Below are 23,238 nucleotides of genomic sequence, written 5' to 3'. Positions count from 1 at the left end.
AAAGCTTATAAAATATATATCCTTCTATATATCGGAAATAGCACAATTCAAAACTATTGCTGAAATACAATCTAGGGATTACAGTACCATTAATAAACTGTTCCATTCAAATACAGAGTCTGGAATGAATTTTATCCTTGTGTTCAACCAGTGAACCACAGTTTATTACAGAGCTGTACTTTTCTCAGTTTCAAAACCCTATCCTTAATATTTTTCCCTGTCAAGTCCAATGGAGATTAGCAGACTTCTCAAACAAGATCATCCACAAAGAGAAAATGCAACAGAATCCAACTACCTAGAGACACAAAAAAACAAATCCAGTTATGTGTCCCATGACTAAAATAAAAGGAAACCTACTGAGTACATACAGCTCCAATCAGCTCTGATTGAAGCTGGGAAAGGAATCAGAAAGGTCTGTTGGTTAGTTACAACATAAATGAGAGTCAGATCTCAACTGCACGTGTGGCTCTGCTTCTATCTCCTCACCAGACTAGCTGGTCACCAGACTAGCACACTCACTCTGATATTCCTGTGTAGTATCAGCGTAATGCTCCCTGCCAGCTTCAAGTCAAGAAATAAACAGCCTGTGCTTTCTAGTCATCATATATTCTGCAGCTGAGGTGCGGGATTATTTAAAATTACAAATAAATTTTTCAGAGTTGTCTAGGGACTCTCCCTAGACCCTCTAGGGATTTACTACCCTTGTTTGAATTAAACAGAAATAGCAATCCAAGGATATTGGTCATTCTGACCATTTCAATCTAAAGGCTCACCAATAAGTTTGCTTTTGAAATTATCTTTCACTGTCTCCATTTTTCTTATCAATGTCTTAAAATGTTTCTTTGTTAATAGTGTCAAGACCACACCGAAAATGCTGTTTCAACAGAACTCACAATATTTTCATCAACAGTTCTTCACATGTAGCAAGGTGCCAGGATACCACAAACTAAATGCAATTTAAATACCAACAGCAAAATCCCCATTGGCTGTTGAACTGCCATAATTTCCACCTATGGGGAGGGAGCAAGCACAAATCCTCTAAAACCAACTAATTTGCTAGCATGGTCCTTCAGCCAAAGCATGAAATCCAGACATCCAACCTGTAACTTGACATGTCATTTTTAAACATTCACTTTACTTGACTAACTTGAAGAGTAATTTATTGCATTAAAACTCTGTAGTTCAATCAGAATATACTCATAATACCCCATCAAAATCAGATTTTCACAACACTCGGAGAAGTAGAGACAGGACTTCAATTGAATGAACCATTAAATGAAGTCACAGGAAATGATGATTGCCATCAGGTATGGTATTCTTCTACAGTTAAAGCAATTAATATTGCTTTAATATACTTTTAATATTGCTTTTATATACTAACCGAATTCTCACACGTCATTTAAAGGCTTCCATCTGATAAGTTAAAAGCATGTGTTTTGTTCAGTGTAAAACCACTAGCATGTTCCTTTGTTTAGTGTTCTCACATTTCATCTACTTGGTCACTGAATAAGATGTAAAATTAATCAGTCTAGATCCCATCGAGCCTTCATACTGTATTTGGATGACACTGTGCACTGTTCTACAGGTTAGATGACAGAATTTATAATGATTCCTGTTGTGATCACTATTGTGCAGAACACTTAAAAAAAAAAATCAGCTCTTGGAGTAGTTCTGTTTGTGACTAAAATAAGAAATATTTTTATGCTTTTATGTGAAGAAGAGAGCATGGCAGCTTTAGCTCCACCAGGAGGAGTTTCACCTTGGATTTCCAAAAGGCAATATGTCAAAAGATCTTTGGTGCATTTGCAGTCACCTTGCTGAATACACCTCTTGGCTACTACTTCTTCCAAAGTTTCTTTCAAAACATAGCCAAGACCAAGTTCCATGAATCATCATTTAAATAAAGTCTAATTATTGAATTATTTTAAAAGCATTTTCCTTGCTTTCCTTTACCTCCTGGCTTCTATTATTCTTCCTTGTTTCTTCACAGCCTTACACACCTCTTCCCCTCAGGTCATTTGCCTTGACATCTCTCCTACAATTCAAAGTGCAGGCAATTTCTTTCCCACTCACTAACAGTTTTTTGGATTGAGAAGAGAGCTAAAGATAATACAGTGTACAGGCCTTGGATACACACTTTTTAATTAGTGAGGGAGAAAATACAGAAATCTGTGCAGTCACCTACTCAGATACTCCCTTTTCTAAGACCTGGTCAGCTGTTGTACGCACACCACAGCTTTCACCACCACCGACAGCCTAAAATCTTGTCTGTAACTATGTGCACATGCACTCTTCATAAAAAAAGACTTTTGTTTCTGCTAGAAGAAGAAAGCTAGAAAACTTTATGGAAAGTTGCAGGGGCAAATTAACTCTCACAAAGGTATTTGTCACATTTATATTCACTTGAGCATCTAGGATTATTAATACAGCCTCTGACACGAAACTGCAAATACACAATTAACTATGTTTAAGCGGGGGAAACTTAAAATGCAACTGTAAGCTATGAATTGCTTCAAAGAGTACATTAGTTGAAAAATATCATAGTGGGGATGAGAAAAATCACTCTCAATTACTGTTCTGCTGAAAGTCTCTCTTAATCCGTATAGTACTGACACTCTCCCCTTACTCTTTTGCTTTCTTCACTTTTTTTTTTTTTTGTCTCTTATTCTTTGCTTTTCACAGCTTTTCAGAATCCTATTGTTAAAGAAATGCCACTCAAAGCTTCAGACTCCTAAATCCATTCACTTTGCCTTTGCTAAGCCAATTTCCCCACAGATCAGAAGGACATCTTGGTTTCAGTTCTCCTTTCAATCTAAAATGCAAACTGTTTACACTTCTCACTGCAGTGAAATAGTGATGAAGCTCTGTCTGAAAAGAAAAAACCCTTTTCTGATCTGAAAAAAATTAAGCACAATTTCTTTTAACCCATGCGACTTTAAAAACAGCTTGATGATACAGTATGTTAGAGCATGTAAACACACAGAGTATACATGTAGTAACAACTTGTAAAGGTGCTTAAAGAACTCAAGTTCTGCCATCAGAGCGCTCAGGACTTCAATGTTACTGGAAGTCAATGGGATCTTTGGGCTTTTGCAGACATTGGCATTGGACCCCTGACAGCACACCGTTAGAGGAGATTTCCTGGCATCTGGATGTTTTATGGAATTTCCACATTCATCTAGCATGACAAATTTATTTTATTTCAATGGAAGTCAAAACTGCTCCTTAAAATTTGCTGATTTCTTTGTGCAATTAAGTGCTTAAATTCATCAAAACCCTGATCCTGTGTGCACTTCTGAATGTGAGGAATGATTTTGCCTCCAAACTGGGTCATCACATTTAGCCTTTTCTCAGGCTATTCCAGAATAGGTTACTACAGGGACTAACAGAACTAGCTTTACAACCACCTGAATACAAATTCTCCATCTTATTTGTTATGAATTCTACCAATTTTTGTTTTGGCTGCTACTGTATCAAGAAAATGAAAACCCGTCTCAGAATAACATCATCATTTTTCTTCCCTTTATGATTATACTTAAGAGAAACAATAATTAATGGCATAATATAAATTTATGACAAATTCTTAACTATCCGGTTATCTTAGTCATTAAGGCCATTACTTCAGGAAACAGCAGTCCCTCAATTCCCAAGGAAGATTACTCAGTCATTTATATGAGAATACTGTAAGGATTTCAAACTCATTTTTCTGGGAAATTATTTTAATATCTGAATAAAAATTCCAAACTAAGATGCAAATAGGTAAGATAGAGGCAGAACTTCTTTACAATTCTAAGAAGCCAGTTTTCCAATCCCTATCCTGCACTGCCTGCAGAAATGTGCTGGGTATGGAAACAGATCGGAAATGCAAACTTCCTATTGAGACATAGCTTGGAGAGATTTTGTCAGTACTGCATCTTCTAACCACAGATTTGTGGCAGGACTGAAAGTAATGAGCAAAGGATATCCACTGATTCATTCTTCCTACCTTTTAACCACAGATATTTAATGGCTCTTAGATTTCAAAATCAAAATGTGTGTGTCCTTTGGAGAGCTATAGCTGTAATAAGGCAGTGAGGCTATCAGGCCTGATTTTATTAACATTATTATTACACTTACTACCCAGGAAACTTAGCCAGAGACTAGGACTTACTGTACTGAATGTTATACAAAACAAGAAAAAAATAAAGTCTCTCTCAAGTAGTTTCCCTTCAAACATTGTAACAACCTGAGTTTGCAAGGATGTTTTTAACTCAGTTTTTCACATGACCACTACATTTCAGTAAGGTCTAACTGAGGAGGAAACTTGCTGTGATTGACAATTGCTAAGAGAGGAAGAAGTTCTACAGCAAGCTTCATGAGTCAGCTAACTGTTTTGCTGCAGTTTTCAAAAAGAATACACAACAGAACTGGCAATGCTACATATCGCTGCCATCAGCTGTCCTTGAGCTCACAGCTAAGTTTCCCATTGCAAGCCTTGCTTCACTTTAATTGGGCATTGCCCTGCACTCTAAAAGGCAAAGATACTGTCAGATCAAGTCCTTACGGCTGGGTCTGTCCATATGCAGATTACCACTAAGTCTGAATGAAGTTCTGCACACAGTTATGCTAAAGCCAGTCAGGCTATTCGCAAGGCACACACAGCACAGCCCGTCACTAGGGATACTGTCTTCTAGATCATACTTTTTCGTCACCTCTTTTGATCAGCTGTCCTCCCAGTGATGCCCCTCCGAGGTTCATTGTTGGAGACATAGGAGAATATCTAATCTTGCAGAGAAATACTTCATTAGTTAGGTATCACCTTCCACTTCTTATTAGGTCTTCTAATTCTTTCTCAAAATACAGATTCTCATTTGCTTCTGCTTAAAAATGTAAAACGGACGGTGTTCCCATGCAAAAGGCCCAACTATGCTGAGGTTCCAAATCCTCCTTACAATGAGCACCTCCCCCGTCCGTAACTCTGGTAGCTCAGCAGAGAAGTCCACCACTGAGACAACACGGCAGTCTTTGTGAATGAGCACGTTCCCATCTCTGGTCTCCCATTAAGTCGTCTTGCGCTGACTAAGCCTGACTGGTCATAAAGACACTGTTCTTTCCCTCAGGGCAAGTCCAACTGCTCACATAGAGATCAGCAGAGTAATCATTTGCCATTAGTGCACAGCAAATTTCATCTTTCTGAGGTATATCCTGACTTCTTTCTTCATTCAGATTCCCCTTCTGCCTCTGCATCTAGCAGACATGGCTGTAAAAATGGGATTTACATATTTCTCCTCGCAGTTGTGCCCAGAATTTCCAACAATACTTGAAAAAGCACTTATTTAATTTATAGCAGTAACTTCACTTTTATATCAGATTTATTAACCCTTGTTTTAATTATATATATATATATATATATATATATATATATATATATATATACACATATATGTATATATATTCATCCATGTATGATTAAGTCAAAGGCATTACCTTTAGGTTCGAAACTGCACAACTGTGGCACTATGAACACCAGTGTATTAGTGAGCAGCTGAAGCATCATCATTTCCTATTTCAGAGATAATATTACTAATCTCAAGCTACAGGGCTACACAGGCTTCATGTAATCAGAGGAGATGGTCAGTCCCATTCTGGGACTTGTCTTTACTCTCTTGGAATTTTTTCTTGGATAAAATTAGGGTCCTCTACCTAGTTTGGAGATAAAATGTTGCCCATGACATGTTTACAACTTGGAGTCTGTTAACATAGATTGCAGAGATGGTCAGAGCATGGTAATTCTACATACCTCCATGCACACACAGAGAGCTATCAACTAAACTACACACCACCAGTGTGTAAGCCCCCACAAAGCTTGGGGGGGGGGGGAGCATCTATCACTTGAGGCAAAAAAATCCATTACCCACCAGTATTAGCAAGGCTGCATCCTATTTGTGATTTCCTGTATAGACAGACTGAAAGCTTATAAGCAGGCTCTTTTCAGGAAAGGGCAATTATATCATACCTTACAGACCTCTGAAGCCCACCTCAACAACTTCTTTTAGGTCATATTAAGTATTTTATCAGTCCAGTATTTCACTTCTTTTATCTTCCCTGCATAAGAGACATGAATACTTAGGATATTACAGATGCTACTAGATTTCAAGATTTAAACATTGGTGGTGAAGAGAGATTTCTGAAAGCCTATGATTTTTTTTTCCTCATTTTATTTACATGTCTGATTTGGCATACAACATATTAACAGATGACCTATAATTAACAAACAGTTGCAGATTTCTTCATCTTCTAGTGTTTAACAGGGAATTTCAAGGAGTTACCAGCCTTCAAAAATATCTAGAGAGTCTGAGCAAAATGTTCCTCTCCTTTTTATAACTGCAACAAAACATATTCCAACCATACCCTGCAGGCTTAACTCTGGCCAGTCTTTCTCCTGAAGAAGCCTACACACCTATAACACCTCCACAGAATTGGTAAGGTTGGAAGGGACCTCTGGAGATCATCTAGTCCAACCTCCCTGCTCAGCAGGGTCACCTACAACATGTTAGACAGGATCGCATCCAGGCGGGTTTTGAATATCTCCGGAGAAGGAGACTCCACAACCTCTCTGGGCAACCTGTGCCAGTGCTCTTCTTTTCCACAGAAAAGCCAAATTGATCCAAAGGTGCCCAAGCCTGTACTGAAATGAACTGTCTGACTGTCCAAATACCACAGCTTCCTCTCAGTTTCCCTGAAAGTTCAACCTGACATTTGGAATTGTCTTGGTTGCTGAAAAAATGACAAGAACTTCTTAACAAATGAAAAAATAAAAACAAATTAATTAATCACTCCAACAGTTAATCTGGTTCAGCCATATACAGGAGTTACTGCAAATTACAGAGGAATGCAACCAGTCTTAGTCGGCTGGTTCACACACAAAGAACAGAATCAGTCAGTAACAAAGAGCAGGAAGAATCGTTTTCTCTTCTTATCCATATGCTTTCCAGACTAGGGCCAGTAGGGGATTTGCTAGGGGATTTACTGATAAAACACAGCTTTGCCACATTTGTCAGACCTGAGGCTGTCATGGAAACATAAGTGATCTGACAACTGTTAATGAGCCACTGTCACAAGGGCAATCTGTCCAAGCTGACAGATTTGCTGCTCCTGTTCAGTAGTGGGCAGCAGCGAAATGGCTCTCAATCTTACTGAACTGCTGCTAGGGTTCTAGAACATTTTATTTCGGAAACATCAATGTCCATGTTTCTTAAAAAAAGTATTTTACAGAATTCCCCACCTACAATGATGCTTTGTTTTTTTGCTTTTAGATCAAATTGAAAACAAATGTTGAAATGTTAAGTGTTGCAATGGGACAGAAGACTGAGCTTTGACTTTGCTCCTCTTCTGCCCACCTTGTGGGAAGCCAACCATTTCTCTGGAAAACTAACAAGGTTCTCTTTCCTCTTTCACAGATAAGCAGCAGCTGGCTTCTTTCCTCACTCTTTCTCCCACCTATTCCTACATCTCCTTTTTCTACTCGGGCTCAGAAGTAGAGTGTTCTCCCACTGGTAGCAACATATTTCGCCTTTTCTCATGACAAATCTTTTCTGACAGTAAACATCTTAATACTTCTACCAGCCAGTACATCATTTGGCACCAGTACAGACAACAAGGACTTGTCTTTCTCAGAACCAGTAGTGGTTCACATGTGAGCCCATCCGGATGCCCAGTCACGGATGTTAGTAAAACCAAGTGTGTATTGCTTCTGTATGCAAGGTCATAGAGCTCACCAGCAGAGCAACTGCCAAAACAGCACTGCAAATCTTACTCGCATGAGCATTATAGGATCTGTGATTTCACACAGGCAAAGACAGAGCAAGTACAAGAGTGCGGTATCTGTAATTGCTATTGACGTCATTAGCATCAGGCAGAGGTCAGTGACAAGAGCTCTGGTACTGCCAGGAAAGGGAGGAATGGGAGAAAGGCAGGGCACCTTCCCTCTGATCACACTGGCATGGAGTGTTAGGAGAGGGAAAACAAAACTCTGGGCTGGATCCTCAGCTGATACAAACCAGCAAGGGTCTGACACATGACAGCACTTCATTTAATGTAGCCTCTTTTCAGTCAGAATGGTTGAGGTTGGAAGAGACCTCTGGAGATCATCTAGTCCAACCCGCTGCTCAACCCTCCCTAGTCCCAATGGACAAAGTGCCCAAGCACAAGGCAGAGGCAGCACACAGTGACAGGCAGGGTCTCTTAGGAGCTCACCTCTGCATGTGCTTTGGGACCACCCCTTCATGCCTTATGGATCACACTGTGCCCAAATCTGGGGATAAGACTGGCACTCCCCTGCCACTGGAGCCTCAGATCAGGGAAAGAGCACCTCTGGCAGGAGCTATGCTTCAGCTGCCAGTGCTGGGGCGCAGGCTGTCTTGCTTCCAGGCAGCATTTGAGGGCTGCACTTTTTGCAGAAAGCGAAAGGGGTGGCCAGGAAGCTGGATGTGCAAGTCCAAGGGGTGTTACCGCTCCATTTGCAACCTATTGGAACTTATTATTGCTAATAAAAGAGCAGTGAAAAAACAATGTTTGCCTTTGGGTCTTTATGTGTTCCCAAAAGCCAGTTTGCTGCCCCAAGCATGAGGAGATATTCTGTCTCACTCTGATGTGAGACAGAATAGGTCTAATCTCTCCTTCTCTGGAGATATTCAAGGCCCGCCTGGATGCAAAGCTGTCTAACATGCTCTAGGTGACCCTGCTGAGCAGGGAGGTTGGACTAGATGATCTCCAGAGGTCCCTTCCAACCTTACTGATTCTATGATTCTGTGATTCTAATCCAGAGTATCAGCTGATCACACAAAACATATTTTTTCACTCTTCTTTCTGAAACCAATTTGCCTGTTCTCTAAGAAACAGCACCAGGATGAGTCACCTGAAATTAATTTTCAGGCAGATTTCTGAAGACTGAGCTGTGATATGGCCCCTTCCCTAGGACAACATCCCAGGAAACCATAGTGGAGCTCTGCCAGGAAATGCTAGGAGATGAATGCAATGGGCTGAGCAGAGCATGGGTTTGAACATGCTGGCAACAGAGTGGCAGGAGAATGGATAAATCTTTTGGATAAACAGGACTGTGCTCTACATCACAGAGATGTTCTTTGTAAGTTTAGTCAGTACTTTCTTGGCTTGCCACTCTTGACAACTCAGTCATGAAACAGCTCTCTCTGGAATACTCTGCTCAAATTAATCAGCTCTCACTTATTTTCCTTTTAAAACTAATAATAGGAGGTCTGCATGGACCTGTGTGAGACTCAAACACAGGAATGTGAATTGTGCAGCTGCAAATGTTTCCACACTGCTGCAGCTTTCAAATGCTTTTTGCTCTCCACTGAGGGGGCATGAAATAGCATTGCAGGGAGCAACTCTTGTATTGTCACAATTGTCCAACTGTTCTCAACATGCCCATAACATGGTAAATGTTCAATGATGCCTTTCAACTTTTAAGCATGTTTGAAAGGGGGAGTGTTCTGGTCACAAATCAACAGGCTCAGCTGGTCCAGGAGCACAGGATGATTTGATGGCTTTTACCCTTTGTGTGCCAGCTGCACAAGAGATGTCAAATTGCATTCTTGCCACTGGCAGAAGTTTTAGCCTCTGATTCATCTTCTTGTTATCAAATTGCAACAAGACAGGAAAAAATGGTCCAACAGAGGTACAGTGCCTCTGACTGGATGGGGAAGTGGGACTTCTTTCAACAGTCCCATGCATACAACAGTTTGGCTCAGAGCTGGCACAGAAGATTAACACTTCATGAGGTCTTAACCCAGAGTAAGAGCCAGCACTGGAGGAAAGCCAACTATGCCACACTCCACTAACTGCTTAGGGTACTTTGTTGTTGTCACATGAGACTTAACAAACAGGAGGCTCTGTCTAAAAAGAGCTCAGGGCTGAAGTACATTTGCAAAGCTTGTAGAAGTAACAAGAAGAGCACCTGCCTCTCCCAGGTCTGCCTGCATCTAGTACTGTCACAGAACTTGGTCCCCACTGGCAATAGGTTCACTTGCAGTCTGAAAAATAAAAAAAGCCTCTCAGGCTTTTAACAGTAAGACAAAGTTTAAATCCCAGACCGGAAGCCTTAATTATAACGGATTCGTACGAAAGTTGCCAGATCTCTCCCTGCTCTGTAATCAGTGCTGTGCCAAGAGTCTGCTTTGTGTCACATTAGCAACAGTGTTAAGTTCAGCAAAGTAACTAGGTCAAAGATGCAAAGTCAGAACAGAGATCACTGATTAGCACTAATGAGAGCCTGCACTGCAGACTGCTGCAATCATCTCAAGGTTCTTGTTGTCGTTAAAGGTAGCCACATCCATACCCAGTGTGTGCTGCTCAGAACAAATACTTTTGCACTTCTGACTTCTACAGCTTAGAAAGTAACTCAAAGTCATTATGAGCAGAGAACCACTTGAGAGGCAACAATAACAAGTACTAGTTGTTCATGTTGCTGGAATTTAAATTAACTTAAACAAAATGAAGGAAAGATTTGAGTGTTCTCAGGGCAGCTCTTCTAAATACACAGCATTGTTGTTTTCAATCAATCAGTTCAACCTTTTGTAAGCATGTGGTTGTGTGTACTGAATACTACTCTCATGTTCCAGAATTTAATGGTGCATCTGGCCATATCTGTAATACCAGGTGCTGCTAAGATCATCCTACCTTCAAAGAAAACAGCAGAAAGAGAGACACCTGTAGTATTAAATAGAACAGTGTTTTAAATAGAGATTGAAAAGACTGGAATTGTTTAGAGAACGGAATAAGAGCAGAAACAAATACTGAACAGCATAGAGAAAGTCAGTCCTGAGCTCCTAAATATTCCCAATTTATTAATCAACAAGGTAGTGTATTTCCAGCTAAAAAAGATAAACATGTGTCAACATAACAATTAACCTGGAACTCAGTGCAACAAAGACACAACAGGGCGAAGCACGTTTCCAGCCTATGGATGAGCAGTTTCACAAAAGATGATCTTAAGCAAAATAAATCAAGCAATTAAAAACATTTTAACTCTTATACTCATCATAGAATTATATATGTAAATTACTTATTAGATAATCAAGAAGAGGAAAAAAATATTTCCACTACATCCATTCACTTTCCTTCCAAGTACAATGAGACAGGACACAACTAATCTTACCAGAAAAAGACCCGTTAACCTCTGGAAAACTAAGAGACACTGACTATTCACAGACAGAAAGTGGGCAAACAGCCACTGACACAAAAGAAGTGGCTCCATGAGCCAAACAAGGAGATTTATGTCAGGATAACAACATAATGCAACTCTCTTCAAGACACATAAACAAACAAACTTGTAAAGCGGAAACTTCATCAGGCTGCAAACAGCGGGCTAAGGACTATACGGTAGTTGACCAACAGAGCCACTACATCTATACAGACTGCTTGAAAAACTCCGTGCACATCCCTGGTATAAGAGCAGCCTTCTTGAGTTCTGCTCACTCCCTTAATGAAAGAAAAATACAGTCTGCCAATGCCTATGTGCTGCTGGCTACATTTATACCCAGCCATAACGGCTAAGCTAGTAGTAGTATAACCTTTTGTTATGAGTGTAATTATAAAAATACTATGATTTATTAATATTTTTCCCCACTGGTAAGGTTACAGTATATAATATGTGTAGGCTTCATTTGGAATGTGCCAATTCAGAATGCGAGGACATACAGAAATTATATTAAAGGACTATGGAAGTGATGCCTTGTATCACTTTCCAAAGTAACACATAAATACTACAACACAAACCCTTATGGGAAATGCCGCTCAGCCAGAAACTCTAGGAGGGAACTCATTAGGCTTCCTACTGTATCGCAGGTATCTGTCCTGTACCACAGGACAGATAAGCTCCAAAAAGCAAATACGGCCTTTGGGATGCCTCCATTTTAAAACTGCCCAGCTTGGAACAGTATGTGGAGGTCTTTCAGAAGGTCCCAAGTGACTATTAGTAAAATGTAACCACTTAAAAGCAGAAGCTCAGATTTTGAAAATCATAATTGTTTTGTAATTCAGAAATTTTGGCAGCCAATAGCATTTTTACCCCAAATGCACCTTAAACTTGAGTAATTAGTACAGCATTCCTTGTTAAGAAAGTTATGGTTCAAATTAGGACATCAACTCTATAGGTATTTCATTTCTGTTCAAGAGTGGCACAAGGATTCCTTATTTAACTGCTCTTAACCATCAGTCAGTCTAATTATTAAATTTGGCTTAATCAGGTTATTAACTGATATTCTCTAGCAGCAGTATTTTATTTATAGAAAATCAAGCTGTCAAATCTGGTAGGAAAGTAGAACATAAACTGTTACACTATGTTGATTAGCCCTTCAAACAAACAACAGCTGTCAATTCTGTGCCTATGTTGTGGCAAGATTACCTGCTCTGTAACAGCCTGTTTCTCCCTCGTGAAGTACTCTACTGACAGATCACAGTGATAACAGTTTTTTCCTGCTAAAATATTTCTGGAATTCATCCCTGAAGCACAGTTGATAATGTCCTTTAAAGAAGGAATAATCTGTGCATGAGTGCACACACACACACACACACACACACACACACTCTCAAAGGTAATGGCCTTTTGTGGGGAGGAGAGGTGCAAGAGAGGGATGTGATTTCCATTTTCTGCACTTTCCCCTTCTAGAGCGATTACAGCAGAAAGCAGAAATAAGTATCATCACCATCTCTGATGTGTGATAGCAGGCATGCTGAAGCCAGTCAGCAGCGTCCGTCATTGTTGGGTGCAATACAAAAGACCTTCTGTCTGGAAAGTTCAAGAAAGAAAACCAAGAGCCAGCGGCCTGGTCCTACAGTCAAAAGACCAAAACAGAGGCTGAGAAGTTCTCAAGCAGAGGCTGATCTGATGCCCTTTGAAGTTCAGGGGAAAACTCCCATGGACTCTAGCATGCTTTGAATCATGCCTGAAATGCACAAAAGGAATCAAAGCAACATAAAAGCAGAAAAAAGCATCTGACAGAAGGGAGTTTTAAGTAATGTAGAAGTGATCTAATCTTCTCATCATGGTTATCAGTTCAGTGTATTTTTGTGATGTCTGAGAAAGGAGAATTGTATCAATTTTCTGAGTCTTTTCATTAGGAAATAGCAACTGCACATTAATCATTAGGCATTTTTCACTTAAAACCCTATGCATGCCATCCTAATGTTGATTGTCAATTACAGCATTTAGTAAACATGTCAGAGGAAAGGGGGAAAGTGCCTCTTCAATTGCTAGATTTATTAATTTAAAAGTTTTCCATTTTCTCCCCCTCTGCAACCCCTTCCCCAAAAAAGGCTAGTTTAAAACTATGAGAAACACAGCCCATGACCGAAAATCTTACTAAGAGCACTGCCAGAGTCATCTATTCACAGGCAGCAAATGAAATGGAGCCCAACCCAGAAGAAACTCTCACAGCACATTCTCCAACCAGCCACTCAAGGACTCCACGTGCATGGAGATTCCAAATCCTCTGCTTAACTAAGATGCAATTAACTTTCACATTAAATATAGGAGCACCCAAAAAGAAAGAAATGCCTGCTGAATTCTATAGCATGTCCTAATTATTTTCTTGAATACAGCAATAATTGTATTGTTTTAGTTTTGGTGTCTCAATGAAGTTTTCTGGGAATTAATGTGTTAGAAATTTTTAAGCACTTTCTGCAGCCTTAGCACAAGACCTGCAACAAAGAGCCAAAGTGTTTTTTTTTTTTTTTTCTCCAGAAATGCAGGATGTTTCTTCTTTCCCTGGCTAATAGAATCCAACTGTTGCCACATGACATCATTCCCCAGAGCTAGGGAATCCAAGCTAGCACAGATGCTCTGCCAGGAGTAAATGCTGTAGAAAAAACTTCTCAAAGTGAGAAGAAATAACACAAAAAAAGGCTATTTTTGTTACCTGAAATTTGGAGCGCTTCCTTTTCCACTCCATTCTCAGATTTGTATTTCCCAGACAAAACTCTGTCTTATTATCTGAGGCATTAGGAAACCAGTCGTTCAGCGTCTAATACCTGCTGTGCTTCCCACAACTCTTTCATATGACCTTTCGCAGCACTGATTCCAGCAAAAAATGATTGCAGAGAACACAGACTGGCTGGGCCAGTTGTCATGGAGATCTCTCCCTCTCACTCTCTCTTTTGCATACACACACGCACACACACATACACATACGGACTTAAACAATTCTGGGAGGCATCCACAAAACAGCATGCCTTTTCATCAGCTAAGTTTTTGAAACATTCCACCCCTCCTCCAAGCCCTCCCTTGAGTCAGCCCAGGAAGCTGAGCTTTGGTCATGAATCGATTGTTGAAATAAGAGATATCGCCTTTTAAAAAACAACACAGAACTTGTACACTTTCCCCCACAAAGAAAAACAGAAATGTTTGCTTGCCAAAGCTTTGAGCTAAAAGCAAATCTATCACATTCAAACCTGCAGGCTCTTTATCTTTGCCTGACTTGTTATGAATTTGATATCTGAAACCACTGCAGCTTTGCTGAAATAAAATCATGCAGATTATATGAAATGTTCCTGGAATGACCTGACTGCTTACCTTGCTGTTCTTCCAGTACTCAGCCGGTGACTCAGTTAGTGCAGATATTCATGGTGGTCACACAGGACTTCCTGTATTCTTTCATGTTTCTGTGTTTAAGTAGAAAAATCTGCAGGTCAGGAATTTGCAACAAACAAAAGCAATTTCCCAGCCAAAAAAAGAAAAAGACAAGTTTGAAAGTTTTCTCTTAACAATTTTAAGAATACACCTCTCTTACCCAAAACTCACTACCTCCCAGATAAAGCAGAAACCCATTACACTGACATCTGAGAATACAAGACTGATTAGTTTAACATATTCACTGGCACCATGGTTGCAAAACAATACTAATTCCAAACATAAATAAAGACAGACACACAATATTTTTCCTTGACAAAAGATTTCTAAGTTAACCTCCGGAAACATCATATAGGAAAGCATGGACTGATAAATCAAGAGGAAAAAAATACTTTTAAAAAAGAAGGGAAAAGAACATTTATTAAGAAAATACAGTAAGAAGCATGTAAACTCAGAAGAATAGCACGGTGTCCAAAGTTTTCACACTTTGGGAAATAGCTTAGGGAGTTATTCTTCAGAGGATTTAACCAGAGTCAGTCATTCAAGGTTTTAAAACTTCATAAAAGCTATCAAAGGGAGTGCACGATTATGCTCTCTGCAAAGTAAGAAACAGTCCCCCTAGTGGGCATAAAAACACAAAGCTGAAACTAACTATGCAGTACTAAGTAGGAAATCACCCAATTTATTTTTTCTCCACCTTCTGCTTCATTATGCTGTTAGGATATTCCATTTAGCAAAGACCCTTAACAATTCTGCCAGTCTCAAGAGCATAGGCCATTATCAGCAATATGAAATAAAATGAACATTTACAACTATTTTTACCATATTCAGTGGACATAACACAAGAAAATGTTTATGTACATGCTATTACATAATCAACACATCTAGGTTTATATATGAGGAGATACAGAAGAGCTTCAAAATATTTTTCTTCAGGTTATGTTTGCAGTATGGGTTTTTCTATAACAGAGATGGCATAAAACAAGCCTAGAGAGACTGAGATATGTCTCTACATATAGCTATCACAAAATATAAACTACATTAGAACATATTATTGACTACACTTCTGAAAATTTGACATCTTTTGTGAATCACGAAGCTGTCAGCAGACTGCACAGCTCTTTCTGCTTAAGCCCCCTCACATCATTCTTTGTGTCGAAAACACTACCCCAAAACTACATGAGAAGTATTTTACATAGTTATCAAAAACTGCATTAAGATTAATCACAGGTAAAAGAATATAAAACAGCTACTCCAGCTGTCAAGAATCCAGAAGGAGCTGAAATGATGTAACATTAAATAGGTTTCTCTAGACATGGAAGTGGCACATTGTAAGGCTGCAAGTTTATGCTAAGTTCCTTTGATTCACATGCCAGTGAATCCCTGCAGAACCACTGGAATCAAATGAAAAATTCTGACACATTTTTGCCTTAAAAAGCCTTCTTTGGTGCAGGACTGAGTTAAACTCACTACATGTTGCAAGTGGGCAGTTTCAGCAGTGTAACTGGGGGAAATGGGGAGGCAGGTAACTGCTCCCAAGAAAGGAATGTTTTTCCCTACATTGCTGCAAAGGGAGTGCTCAAAGATGTGGAAGTAATAAAAAAATAAAAATAAAAAAATAAAAAAATAAACCTTTAGAATTGATCAAGGGGCAGGTGAAACAGGTCTTGTCTATCAATCTCAGAATACCTATAAATCCCACTGCTGACAGCATGGAGTAGTTAGCAACCATCTGCATGACATCCTACTCCAGAATTTATCTCAAGACTCTGAGCACGGTACTCGGAGATCACATCTGCATATATGGCAAGGAGCTGGGGGGAGCACACACGTTAGTATTTGTAAACAATGGAAAATGTTCACTGTGTTACATATACATTCAGTTAGTCGAGAGTTCCACACAAAACAAAAGCAGTTAAAATGTATTATGTATGCAAAAATATTTGAGTACAAAACATAGTAGTAAACAGCACAGCTTAAACTTTGGTCTTGGGCAGGAAACTACCACAGAGGACCCCAGACAAACACCTTTCTATTCTGAGCCTCAGAAATACACCGTTAATCGATTTCTTGCCAAAAGCCCAAATATTTTGTTCAGACTGGCTTGGGTAAAAAAGGACCATTTTCATCTTCTACTTTTTTCCTGGCTGGGTATTCCTGTGGGTGCATCAACATCACCTGACAGAATTTAGGATCAGAGAGAGAGCATATGACGAACAACTTATATTAAATTAATTACAAAATATATTTTTTAAAGTGTCATGGCTACTCTGTGACCAGAAAGTATTAGAATATGTATCCTTACCCCCTACAGTAAAAGAACAATCCATTACTCACACATAGCTGAGATTTAGTTTCTTATTTCCGATGCACTTCCCATTTCTGACTTGTTCTTATGCTCTGTAGCCACGAGCACAGGATGCAGAAGGCACGTGACACAAGCAGGAGCAGACATGCACTGAAAAGGATGAGCACACAGTGAGGGAGACCTCACCAAGGCGCACCTGGTATATCTGTGCCCTTGAGAGTGGAAATGGAAATACGAGCTGCTCTCTCACAAGCTGCAGGGACTGAGTTTCTTTGCTGAATGCTTTTCAAATCAAGCAGCCATCATCAGGAACAGGAGTGGAAACAAATCAAATTTGCTCCTAAATGGCTCGTGAAATCTTGTTGTTTTTGCTAGGTAAGAACACAGCATCAACTTTGGGATTTAAAAAGACAAGAACAGAGATGGGCTACAGACTAACCCATCCACAAAAACATCACAAATATTTAGTACGTATAAACTGAGATTAATCACTGCACCAACCTCAGTGACATTTTCCTTTGCATTTTTTTTAAGAAAACTAAGTTCCATATAAAATTATTCATGTAAAATAATTGCATTTTCCCCCTCCTCAAATGACCTTTCTGCCTTCCACAAATGCCTCTCCTCTTTTCCCATATAAGATGATGAACACTTTTATTTCTCTTCCTGCTACTGTCATCTCTACTCCACAGTTACTATCTTTTCAGTGACCTCAATGGATACATATCTAATTAAACTTAGATAAACTTAAGACAAAATAGCAAAAACTGAATCCTCACTATCCTTGTCCTCTGCTACTTTTTTAACTTGATACTATGAGAAGGCAAGTGCCTGCAGCTCCTGTTGACCTCCCTAGAAGAGACAAGAAACTAGTTAGTACTTCCTCATCACCCAGCAGTGACTTGCCAAGATATGGAAATAAGGGAAAAGGCATCAGCTCATAATATAAAGCAGGCTTGCTCAAGACAAACTGTGGTCCTTACTCTTGTTTAAAGGCCCAATACTCAATACTTTAAGCTCAGGACATTCAGTGACTTCCACAGTGGACAAGGAAAAGACATTTAGTCCAGCAATTACTACACTCATTTGAGCAGTCCCAGAGTGCCTTAGAGCTCTGCAAATTACTCATCAAGCCTTTAATTTTCAACACTCCAGCACTACAGCATAGCAACGTAAGTGCCACAAAATAACACCTCTGATTCCCAGAACATTATTCTACTAAAGTGAATAAAACTTCCACTGACTTCCATGGGACATTAACTTCAATTTGGCCCAACTAAATCATGTTTTTCTAGAAGTGTGGCTATCACAGGAAGCAGTACAAAAGCATATCTCGACCCTGCAAACATTTAAGTAAAGGAGTGATCCCACATGTGAGAGGCCTCCTGATTTCAGAGGTACAGCACAGGTATAGATCTAGGATCAGTCAGCTGTAAACTTGTTCTCTTCCTCCATTTCAGCATCAGATCCACTACCCATAATATTTCCACAACTCTCATTTCCAGCAGGACAATTAAAAATTTTCATGATGTCTTAATAGCCTAATGAGGATCATGTCTGAAGCACATACTGATTTCACTAACCCAGGAAAAAAGGTATATATACATGTGCATACGTGTGTGTGTATGTGTGTGTGTGTGTGTGTGTAGGAAATGACTAATCATAGCTGTGCACTTTTTGAGATGCTGCCAATCCCTTTATGGCCCTCTATCCCATTCCATTTTGAGCTCATTTTTCAAAGGAAAGCCTGCCATATAAGGGTCTGAGCTCGACTTCTCCATGGAGTGCATGATAACAATTTGCAAAAGTTGCTAAGTGACTGAGTGAAACTAGAGCATATCTGTACCTGGGGAGTCATGACAAAAGTTGACACACATTCAACTCCTGCATGAACACTCTCATTCAGAAATGAAGTGGCTTTACTTCGTGGATATTATTGTTTTAGGCCCTGATTCAGCAAAGTAGTTAAACATCGACTTCAAAAGAACTTAAAAACAGGTGCTAAAATGTTTTACCAAAGTGGTGCCTTACTAGTGTTGGATATTTTAGAAAGGACAGACAGAAAGAGGTCTTATTTGGCAATTAAGGTTTTAAGATGCTGTTTGGTGATATAACAGGGACACACTCCCCACGCTAAATATACTAATGAAGTTGAAAGCAAACAACTGAGCAATGAGTTGAATAATTCCTTAATAAAACAACTTTAAACCTGAACAATGTAGAGTTAATTCATGTAAATGCCTGGTTTGAGAATTATCCATGCCTACGGTCCGATTCATGACAGAAAACACATATTACAGCTCACCCTGCTAGGAAAGCAGTGCAAAGCCTAACAAGCCATAGAAACTGGCTCTGGGCCCAGGCAGCCAGTTCAGCCAGCCCTCAACATCCCGCACTGCAAATTGTTTCATCTGGCATCAGGCCAAGGCACAGGCCAAGCTGTAGGGATAACCAAAAGGTGGGAAGCTCGTGTAAATGAGTCCTTCTGCTCTTCAATTCTCTAAAGCCAACCCTGTATGCAACCCATCTGCACTCCAGTCAACACCCTTCCTACGCATAGTTGTGCTGTATCCAAGGAATGCCTGAAAACGAAAGACAGAAAAGACAGGAAAATGTAAGATCAACACTGGAGGGAAGGAGGATGCCCTTGTGGGAACACTATTTATTCTGTCTGGACAAAACAAGAAAATGATGGCCTTTGTAGGTGTAAATTCTTTCCTACACTTCTTTTTTTTTTTTTTTTTTTTTTTTTTTTTAAACTATCCCTATCAAGCCTGGATTTCTAGCTCAAGAAGAGGGACAAATGAGACAAGCAGGCTTCCTCTGGGAACTGGCCATATCAGGAAAGACGTTAATGAGTTGTTTGAATTCCTGACACAGGAATTCTGATTTGATCCTATCTTAATGTAAGATAGCTCAACATGTTTTACTGAAAAGAAACATTACGAAACTAAAAGCCAAAGGACAAGTTTCTATTGCCTATGTTCACAGCACACATCCTGCAACCCAACATGCTTCTTGTGGGACTAGATGGCAATTTAAAAAGCAGAGCCCTTCACACCTAAAGTAGTAATGCAAGCAGGACTCACAAGAATATAACCCATGGAGGACTATGTGCACAGCTGAACAAGTGCTACAAAACTCTGACTTAATGGGAGCAAAGGGGCAGAATCCTTCTCAGAGCACGTAAATGGTTGGAAAAGACAGATCCTTTAGGCCAAATCCCCACCTAAAAAAGTACTTTTCAAACTTTTGTCAAAGTAGCTCTTTCTGTAAAAAGGACTTTTACTTGGGTAGTGGCACAAAGGAGAAAGATGCTGTTAAGGAACCATCTCTATTGATGCACTGGCTCTACAGAATTAATAAAGGGAAAAGCATCATGTAGTCAACAAAGCAGTAGTCACAAGGATAAGTATATTCAACTAATCAATACTGATACAATACTCTTTTTCTGAAGCAGAGCATGGATGGTGATTGGTCTCCCCTGTCATCCCCCAAGAAGAGCTCTAAATTTAAAGTCAAAAGGGAAAATAGGATGGCTAAGATTGAGCATCCAATAAAATATCACCTTATTTTCATGAGACAATCATAACCAATGGCACTTTGCTCTCTTTGAGTATCAAAATAAACAAACAGATACATAGATAGATAATGACAACGTGTTTTGTGATTCCTTTTGATCACCAGCTATAAAAATTAACAGGAAGTTTATGCAACCCCCTCCAGCTGGATAGATCTCATCTTCCAAAGCCTATTAGCCAAAAGGCTCTAAAAAGAAACATCAGTCTAACATTCTTTTGGACAAAAAGCAATGACTTATCTGTGGGATAACTTCTGCAATTGGCTTCCTTTATTTTAGTCATTACTTGAACCTTCGAGCTGGCCTGGAGATGCTGTGAACTGTGGGCAACGTGCTGGGACGATGCCTTGAGCCCTGCCTTACATCTCTAGGAAAGAAGGGTATTGTAAGCATCACCCCAGCACTGTTCCAATCACCTACACCCCATCGAATTTAAAGCCAGGAACCGGATGTGTTTTCTTAGGCATATTAGCAGTTTGTCTGGCATAGTGCTGTAATCATAACAGCAGCAGATTTTTTAAGCCGCAGACAATAAAGCTTTTTTCTTCTCTATTTTGGATAGAGCAGATAAACAAAATATTGCTTTAAATATACACAGTTCCTTTCATTCTTTCATTCATGGCCCTCAGAGTGCTTTACAAAGTTGGGTAAATGTCACTCCCATGTGTGGCTGATTGGAACAAAGGAGTTAAGCAGCTTTGTGTGAGGCTACACAGTAGCCCCCTCAGAAACTGTGTGTGTGACTGAGCCCTGACCACTGGGCTCTGCTGCCTCCCATGAGGTTGTATTTGGAGCCTGGAAGGCAGTCAGGGTCAGCTGAACTCTAACGGATATTTCTTCCTGGAAAACAATTGGCTTGAACATGGGAAACAGCTGAAATCAAGCTTTCCTTCTAGCTGGTTTCCAAATCCATAGAAGAAGTTAAAGTCAGTGACAGTGGAGTGGTGAGGACGAGCTTGTGCAAAACAAATGAGATCCAGAATCAGACTACGCAGACAGTTCAAAACATTCGGTGACCTTTCTGTTATATTTTTGAGTACTTCAGTGCTTCCTAGTTTTAGCAGTGGAACATCATACACAGATGCTCAAATGAGCGGCAACAGCAGTGACTCCAAGAACTGAAAGCAGCGCAGCCACCGGAGCACAGGGCAGCGTAGGAACTAGCGTGGTTATGTTTCATTGGGACCAAGGCTGTGTCTCCACGCAGTGCCTCAGCGCGCTGTGGGGCTGTGCTGGCCTCTTGGAGTCAGCTCCAGGGCGCTCTGGCCTGAGCTGCATCGTGTGACATAGCCATCCCCTGAGCAACATATTTGCATCACAGAGGAAGCTAGTCCCAGCACTGGAGATTCAGATCCAAGTTCCTGAACTACAGATGAATTCCTTAAAAGCAAGGTCATTCTTCCCACTTTGACTTTGTGCACTCCTCCAAACAGAGCTAGGGAAAGCCTCTCAAAACAACCTGACACCCAGGGCAGAACTCTACTAACATCCACTTTCAGTCTGTTCGAGAATCACACATCTACCTGGCTCCTCTTCACTCTTCACCACTAACAGTACAGGCTGTTGTTAAACAACAACAACAAAAAAGTAAAAGTAGACATTGCTTTACTCTCATTAAAACAGATGTTTCAGAGATCAGATTTTGCCTCCTGACATCAGAAAGCATTATTTCTTCTTTTAATTACAGTATTTCCCTTTTTAGAGACAAAAAGAAAGCAAGAATGAATACCTTTTTTACATTAAACTGAAAAGGGCGGAACTTGGGAAAGCACCAGTACTTTTCTTCCAAGTCTGGGAAAACTACACAGCTTATATAGGCCAGGACACAGTTATAGATATTTTTCCTTTAGAACACTGGATAAGGTCCATGTAGTCACATGATGTTCCCCATTGCTACGCACATTGCTTTAAGGCGATGGACAACTAACTCTCTGGAATTGTTGCTTGCTGTTGGTGCTGTGAAAATGGTAGAATCCAGCAATATAAGTTGAGTGTTAGCCATTTAGTGTACAAAGACCACACACGAGCTTTTCAAAAATGCACTAAAAAGTTTGCAAAGGATCTTGTTGCCAGTGAAGAAGTGCTAGCAAAAGCTCTGCTAACAGTCTTGATTTCTAGCTAAGTCCTGCCCTGGCTGGTGACATCATGAGCACTGCATACTGCAACAACATCTTTAACTAAACACCGCAGTACGACCAGGCTTCTAAAGGTACTGACAATTCCCAACTAATCACACAGAGTTATGCCAAGATTTAAACATATAACTTACAGCTGTTATGCTGGCAATTGGGAGTGTGTGTGTGTGTGTGTGTGTGTGTGTGCAAACACAGGTTAGTGCCTACAATGCTGGAAGCAGCTTATGGAAAATCTGAACCATAAGATTCAAATCATTAAGAGTATGCATCACAATTTGCTTTGGGGAAAATTCCCTGTTCATGAACAGACATGCTGGTTATGACTCTAGTTTCCTAATTTCCTGGTGTGTGAAAGTCCCACCAGTATACATGAGAGCTCTGTGCTTACTGAAAGTATAGAGCAATTCACAGTTTGCCAGAAAGATCTGAGAGGGTTTTTTTTTTTTTTTGCACGTACACACAGAGGTGAAATCTACACTGTGATGGAAGCAGGTTGGAAAAGCGACCCAACAATCAGCCAGAAGAATTCAATGTTGTTCTTGATTTTGTCACCACTCAGTGATACAATGGACTTCGGGCAACTTTCTTC

At 40.0% G+C, this 23,238-nt stretch overlaps 1 protein-coding gene across 2 annotated transcripts in view; it reads right to left on the bottom strand.

The window, feature by feature from the left end:
* Window positions 1–23,238, bottom strand: part of DENND2B (DENN domain containing 2B) — a 184,770-nt gene that overhangs the window by 131,857 nt on the left and 29,675 nt on the right. Inside the window, exon 2 of one of the 2 annotated variants that reach the window (XM_062576287.1) lies at window positions 14,570–14,658. The gene's annotated coding sequence lies outside the window, so the exon portion shown is untranslated. Of the gene's footprint in view, window positions 1–13,916; window positions 13,986–14,569; window positions 14,659–23,238 lie in introns of those variants that run through there. The other variant, XM_062576288.1, reaches the window with a different exon arrangement.

The sequence above is a fragment of the Rhea pennata genome, chromosome 5 (assembly GCF_028389875.1).
Source record: "Rhea pennata isolate bPtePen1 chromosome 5, bPtePen1.pri, whole genome shotgun sequence".
NCBI lineage: Eukaryota > Metazoa > Chordata > Aves > Rheiformes > Rheidae > Rhea > Rhea pennata.
Note: the sequence above shows the minus strand (reverse complement) of the source record. Positions and strands in the feature narration are given on the sequence as shown.